Source organism: Mirounga leonina, unplaced genomic scaffold (assembly GCF_011800145.1).
Source record: "Mirounga leonina isolate KUSES-001 unplaced genomic scaffold, KU_Mleo_1.0 Mir_152, whole genome shotgun sequence".
Lineage (NCBI taxonomy): Eukaryota > Metazoa > Chordata > Mammalia > Carnivora > Phocidae > Mirounga > Mirounga leonina.
Window position 1 is genome coordinate 13,921,227 of NW_023270380.1, and position 6,907 is coordinate 13,928,133.

The 6,907-nt window shown below is 38.3% G+C and overlaps 1 pseudogene; it reads right to left on the minus strand.

The window, feature by feature from the left end:
* Positions 1-654: 654 nt before the first annotated feature.
* On the minus strand, positions 655-6,336 carry LOC118012864 (annotated as a pseudogene).
* Positions 6,337-6,907: the final 571 nt, after the last annotated feature.

Here is a 6,907-nt window from a genome sequence, read left to right on the forward strand (position 1 = left end):
ACAGTTTTGTTTTAAACTGTCTCCAAAATGCTTTCATTGCTATTATTTGTTAGACTGCATTGACACCCAATTCACAGGACCTGTACAAGGAAACCGAAGATCAGAGATGTTAAGTAATATTCCTCTAAACTACACAGTGTGTGAACTACTGAGGCAGAAAGAATGCCCAGTCTTCTTGACCTTGTTAAACAGCATGAGTCAAGATATATATATGTATATATAATGAGATATACATATATATGTATATGATATACATATATATATAATGCAAGCCAAATATGTAATTTTAAATTTCTAGTAGCAACATTAAAAAGTAAAAAGTAAAGTAAAAAAGTAAAAAAGAAACAAGTGCAATGAATTTAACAGTAGATCTTATTTTAACCCGACATAACCAAAATATTACACCCAAAATATGTAGCTCACTATGTGGTTAGTGGATATAGTATTTTATAGCATGGCTTGAACAGTCATGGGAAGCTCAGGTCAGAGAAGTTATTGCTCAAGGTCAAGCTTGGAAGGTTCAGTGGCAGGTCTTGTTTCTTTATAAGTGGTAATGACCATTATGGTACGTGGAAGTATATTTATAACTCCTTTGTCATATAGCTGATGGTCTAGAGCTGCACTATCCAATACAGGTGACTGCTTGAGTTCTCATTAAAGTGAATTAAAAGTAAATGAAATTAGCATGTGGTGTTTCCTATGGAGGGCAAGTTGGTCAGAGCGGGAGAAGCTGCGGTCACAGTCTGGACACTGGAAAGATTTGATTCCAGTATGTTTTTGGAAATGTCTTGTCAGTTCATCAGACCGAGCAAACTTCCATGTGCATCCTTCCCATGACATTTGTAGGTTTTTCTCCTGTGTGTGTTCTTCTGTGCGCTTTCAAGTGAGAGCTCTTAGTGTACACCTTGTTGCATCCATTATAGTCGCATCTGTGGATCCTGCGCTTCCTTTGGGTGTCTGGAGATTCCACAGGTAAAGGTCTCTTTTCTGGTTGCACTATGACTGACGGGTGATTCTCTTGCAACAGTGCGTGCGGGGGGGACACTGAGTTCATTAAAGGGGGTGACATTTCTTCAGGATAATAATCTGTCCTCTGTGGTTCAATCCCAGGTTCTATTTTAATTTTTTTCTGTAATATAGGCTTCTCATATGATTCAATTACAGGTATACTTGCATGCTGCTATTTGCGTTCTCCATCTCCTCCGACAAGGAGACCATGAGCGGCTGCTGGAGGTGTCTGGTGTATGCCACATGCTAGTTTGAATGGCTCTGTCACCCACTCAGCGTGGCTCCCCACTCTCCCGGCTCTCTCTCTATCCTCCTTCCCATGATCTAACTCATTTTTTACATGTACATTTTAATTTGGATTCGGCTGGTCTGAATCTCTGAATTTATATCATTCAAACTTCCATATGGTCAGTAGTAGATGTTCTTTAATCCTCCTCTCCTTACCACGGGTCGGATCTAAAGAATGTGAACACTTTTTTTTTTCCCCCGGGATGCTAAGCAAACCCTTCTTACAGATACACTTAATGTAACAAGAACAAGGGAACATGTAAACTTAAAATAACCAATTGTCGGTTTCTCCATGTATTTCTCAAAAGAATGTCAAGGTAAATGTATTAGAAATACAAAAAAAAATTAAATGAAATTAAGAATTGATTTCTTCAATCCTACTAGCCACTTTCATGGGCTCCCTAGCCCCACGAGGTTGGTGCCTGCCCATGGGAGAGCACAAATATAGACTTTTTCTCCTGATCTCTTTGAATATTCAAGCAATATGGAGATACATTGTTTTTCTTCCACTGACTGTCTCCACTAACAGCCCTACCTCAGTCTTCCCTCTACTTCCTATAGGGAAACCCTGGAGACAATGCGATATACGTTCTTCCAGTTCCTGTCTATGTACTTTGTACATATGAATATTCATGTGTATTGCTTTCTGGTTGTTTATATGAATGGCATCATTCTTTTTGTATTTAGTAATTTGTTTTTATTCACATATTTCCTGAGGGAATTCCATATTTATACATATATGCCCACACCAGTTATTTTAATTGTTTCACAGTATTCTGTTATGCTTACAGTATACATATTTTAAAAATACCTCTCTGTGTATGTAGCCTATTTTTAATATTTTGCTATTGCAAACAATGAAACAGTGACTCTCATTTTGCATATCTTTTCTTTTTGCATTTGTATAATATTTCTTTTGAACAATTTTCTAAAGGTATGTTCACTTCATCCAAGTATATGCATGTTTTAAATTTTGGTAGGTATTTCCAATCTGCCTTTCAAATACCCCTCCCATTTGAAATGCCACCTTTATCTCAAACTATATTTCCAATACAAAGGTCCTGTTTCTTATTTTTTTTTAATGATTAGTTTTTCTATGCCTGCATAAATATTTTCTTAGTTACCAAGCATAATGGTATATTTTAATAGCTGCCAGAACAAGTCTGCTTATTTATTTAATCATTCATTCACTTAATGTCTGTTATTCCTGACCATTCTCTCTTTCATATGAACATTAGAACCAATAACTTCTTCAACCAAAACTCACAGGCCACGCCCATCTGAAATATAATATATTCAGGAGGGTTTGGATATACTTCCTTTGAATGTGTCAGAATTCAAAGTACAATCTGCATAGGGCAGATTTTCTAGATATAACAGACTGATTTCACTGAGAAATGACAAGGCATTACCCAGTAATATACTTGCATATTTTAGGCAGTTGTAAAATCTTTATTGAATGAGGAAGACCAGACCCTGCTATTACCTTTTAAATAATGCATTTAAGGATAAATGGCCTCCTGGCAGTGATCACTAACTTTAGGATTTTGACTTATTATGTTTCTGTACTGATTCATCTCCAAAATCATTTAACTCCAAAATTCTTTAACACAATTAAATCTATGTTTCAGGAGTTCCTTTCTGAAATAAGGGAAAGTGCATATTTCAATCATGTTTTCCTATTGTGGTTGCCTTCAGCTCAGAATTAATGTAAAAATGACAATTCTATTTAAAAACCTGTAGAAATGTAAGTGGGATTAAATGTTTATGAAAATCAGCTTGTGTTATATATTTATTCATTTCAAAATAAGGGGGAAAAGCGATGGAAAAAAAGCTTTCAAACCTTCTGGCTATTTCCCTAGTAACACCTTTTAAGTTTGAAACATTTTGAGGAAAATTTTGCAATTCTAAGAAAAAGCTGCAAAAGGTAAGCCTTCCAAATGAAAGAAAATCTAAAGTAAGAGAAAGAAAAGCTTCTTTCTTCTTAATAAATCATATTCAATGGAGGTGCTTTTTCTCTAAATTCTCTCCTGTTTACTATGACCCTAAGAGAAAACTTGGCAGATAGAAAAGTATAGGCAAGCACATGTTTGGGCTATTTGAACCTTAAATGAAAACAAGAGAGAGAGAGAAAAAAAAGTCCCAGGCATCGATGCAGACTAAATCACAAACTATAAAATCTACAGCTCTCCCCCATTCAACACATCAGTTTTACAGTTTTAAATATATTTCTCAAATTTCTGTAAAAAGTAAATAGAAAATTATATGAGGATAAATACTTTTCTAGGCTGATGTAGCAATATGTATTTCATTTAATGCTCTTTGTATTTTTAATGTATTTTTGTGACATTTTTGCAATTCAGTCATCTTCGTGATGAATTCAAAAGTGCACATTCTTACAACTGGAGCGTGCTGGGTAAATTTGTTTCAGTTTCACACCACCAAGATGCAGGATGTCACACTCTTCAGAAAAGTCAAAATAGCAACAGAAACCCTGTGAATGTGAGACTCTGCTGAGGAGTTTCATATTCTAGAACCATCACATGTGTTTGATTTTGTGTGCTTTCATTCCATACCCAAAACATAAGAACTTGTATAACAGTTTGAGAACTGGGGTGATTTCATTTGTGTTTAATGTATGTTTTATTAAAACCCTGTTGCTTATAAAAACCTCTTCTGTCAAAACCCGTTCTGGATCTAAAACAAGAGATCACAGGGGAAGTGCAAAGTTCTCCAAAGGCTTCGGATTGCAGCATGAAGTCCCAGCCGGTTGTGGTTTCCCGCTGTGTGACCTCATGAGGCTCCCAGATATGAATTTTCACAAGTGGAAAGGGTAGACTCTTGGTGCAGGTGACCCAAGGCCATTAAGCCATCACTTGGCAGGTGAAAATAACATGTCAAAAGGTGGCACTTCCTAAGTGATCTGAGTCTGGTTTCCCCCCAACCACCCCCTGCCCCTGGCCACTAAACTGGTTCAGATAGAATTGTGTATCCCTCAGAAGCGGGAAGGGAGTAGAAAAAAAATTTTAATCTGGTTAATATAATTACATATTTCCAACTAAATACAACCGAGGTTGTGCTATGCAAGGGGAGGGGGGGATGGTTGGCCAATCTCTTGCTCTCTAGCTCTCTTTTTGTTAAGTAGGCTCCACACCCAAAGTGGGGCTTGTACTCACTGAGATCAAGAGTCAAATGTTCTAACGACTGCCTTTAGTTTTTGTAATTTTAATTTTAACATATTCCACGTACATATGTCTTTAACCTCAATGGCAATATGTCCAGACCAGAGTTTCTCAATGTCAGTACTAATGTTTGGACCTGATAATTCTTTGCCTTGGGAAGCTGTCCTGTGCACAATAGGTTGGTTCACACATCCCTGGCCTCTATGTACTAGATGCCAATGTAGCCCGTCCACCCTACATGCATATGCACACAGTTGTGCCAACCCAACATGTCTCCCATCCTTGCCAGATGTCCCCTGGGATGCAAAATGTCCTAGCCTATGTCTTTGCTTGTTTTCCAAGTACAAAGACAGTTTGCTAATGAGTCCATTCACCTATTCATAATATTTATTTATTTATTTATTTAAATTTTTTGCGTAGAGAGAGGTCATAAGACTTTTTTCCCTTATGAAATCAGAAGGATATAATGCAATCAAAACACCATTAAGTAGGGTAAATGTGTGTGTGTGTGTGTGTGTGTGTGTGTGTGTGTGTGGAGAGAAAGAGAGAGAGAGAGAGAGAGAGAGAATGTTTGACAGGTTCAACTGGGGTAAAATTATTGAATTGGTAAGTGCCTTGTCCCAGCAAGTAAAATGTTACCATGGTTTGGAGGTGTGTAGTCAAAGAGAGAATGGCGTCAGTATTCCTATAGAAATACTAAACATCCATAGAATTTTGCTTCTTTTTGGTGAATTTACGTAAGGTATCACATCCCAGACACAGGACTGAGCACCTAGCATATGGGACTTCATCCATTAGAAGGTACGACTACTATTCTCATTATACAAAAGAGGAAACTGATGTGTGGCAGGATTATGTGATGCCGTCCCCCCCCCCCGTTTCACTTCCAGAAAGAACTGTAACTAGATTAGACAGACAGACTCAGCTCCTAGTATAGCAACATGCTGGACTATTTTGGCTTACTTAAAATTATTGCGTTATTCGTTGAAAATGTTTATCTCCCAGACATTTTAAGATATTCAGTGACCCCTAAATTTCATCAATGTGTTTTCAGTAAATAGATACTTATTCTATTGCTGATGAATCCGAATATCTTTAGGTCAGTTAATAGGACATATTGAGTGTGTATGTGAGGGGGAAAGTAGCATAAAGCATTCCAAAGAACAATACAAATAATCTCTTTAATGACCACTGTCTGAGATATTTTTATGTTATAATTCTCCTCATTGCTGTGGAAAACTGAGCAGACTGAAAATGTAAATCTTCAGGAAACAATAGCTACAGAATCTCTTGAAGCATTTTGTATCGCTCTTCCATAATCTGTGTAACATAAAGCAAATGCATCTCATTTTATCAGTTAGATACAGTTTCCAGCCCATCACATTTATGAAGGTCGCAAGCCGTATGATTAAGAACACAGGTTTGGGTGTCAGAAATCCTTGAGTTCATTAAGAACATAGGTTTGGGTGTCAGAAATCCTTGAGTTCAAATTCTGTTTTCACTGCATACTCTCTGTAACTTTAAGCCTCAGCTTTTTTTTTTTAATCTATAAAAGGGAACAAAAATACTACTCATAAGTTTTTTGTGCATATGTGGTGATCAGGTAGATATAATGTATGTGAAGCAATGACCACCTTCTCCCTGCAGTAAATTCTCCTTAAATGCGGGTTTATGTACAGTCATGTACCTGTGTGCTTAGGTCCAGTGATTTTTCATGAGGAGATAATTATGTCCAGTCATATTTCCAGAGATGGGTTAGGCTACTAACTATGGTTACCTTACTAGGAGTCCCTTGAGAACCCCTTCTGTTGTGGCCATAATCCAACCATTGAGCAAACACCAGGAAAGCTATGGCCATGCTCTGTTAGCTGGGGAGGCTCTGGAGCTCCTAAAGACAGTGCCAGTGGCCATTTCAAGTGCAGCAGAAGTTAGTGGAGGGTGAATGGCACTGTGGCAGGAATTGAAGGCACCGGCTTCCTATCTTCAATCATAGATGCTTCTTACCTTCCAGTCAAGACCGGTGTTGAGCAGGGTCTCCAGGGAGCCATCATCTTACCCTCTCCCTTTCCCCAGCCACTCTCAGGATAGTTTCCTGCTATAACTGCATCCATTTTCCCTCCTTTGGATAACACAATCCTGATTTTCTTTGGGAAGCCACCTCTGCGTCCTCAGCCGTGTTGTTTTGGCTGGATCCCGATCAGCTTAAAGCAACTGGAATACCCAGACTCCTGCCACATGACTGGTTTGGGATGGGGCACAGAAGGCAGTCCAGGGGATGGAAGGAGATCCTGCTGGGGGTCCATGAAACAGAATCTTCTTCTCCTTTTCTAGATTGTGGGGTAAGAATATGTGAGCTGCGGAACGTTTACAGCCACGTTGCTTCTGTAAGACAAGATCATGGCGGTTCAGAGTAGCCACTAGGGAAGACG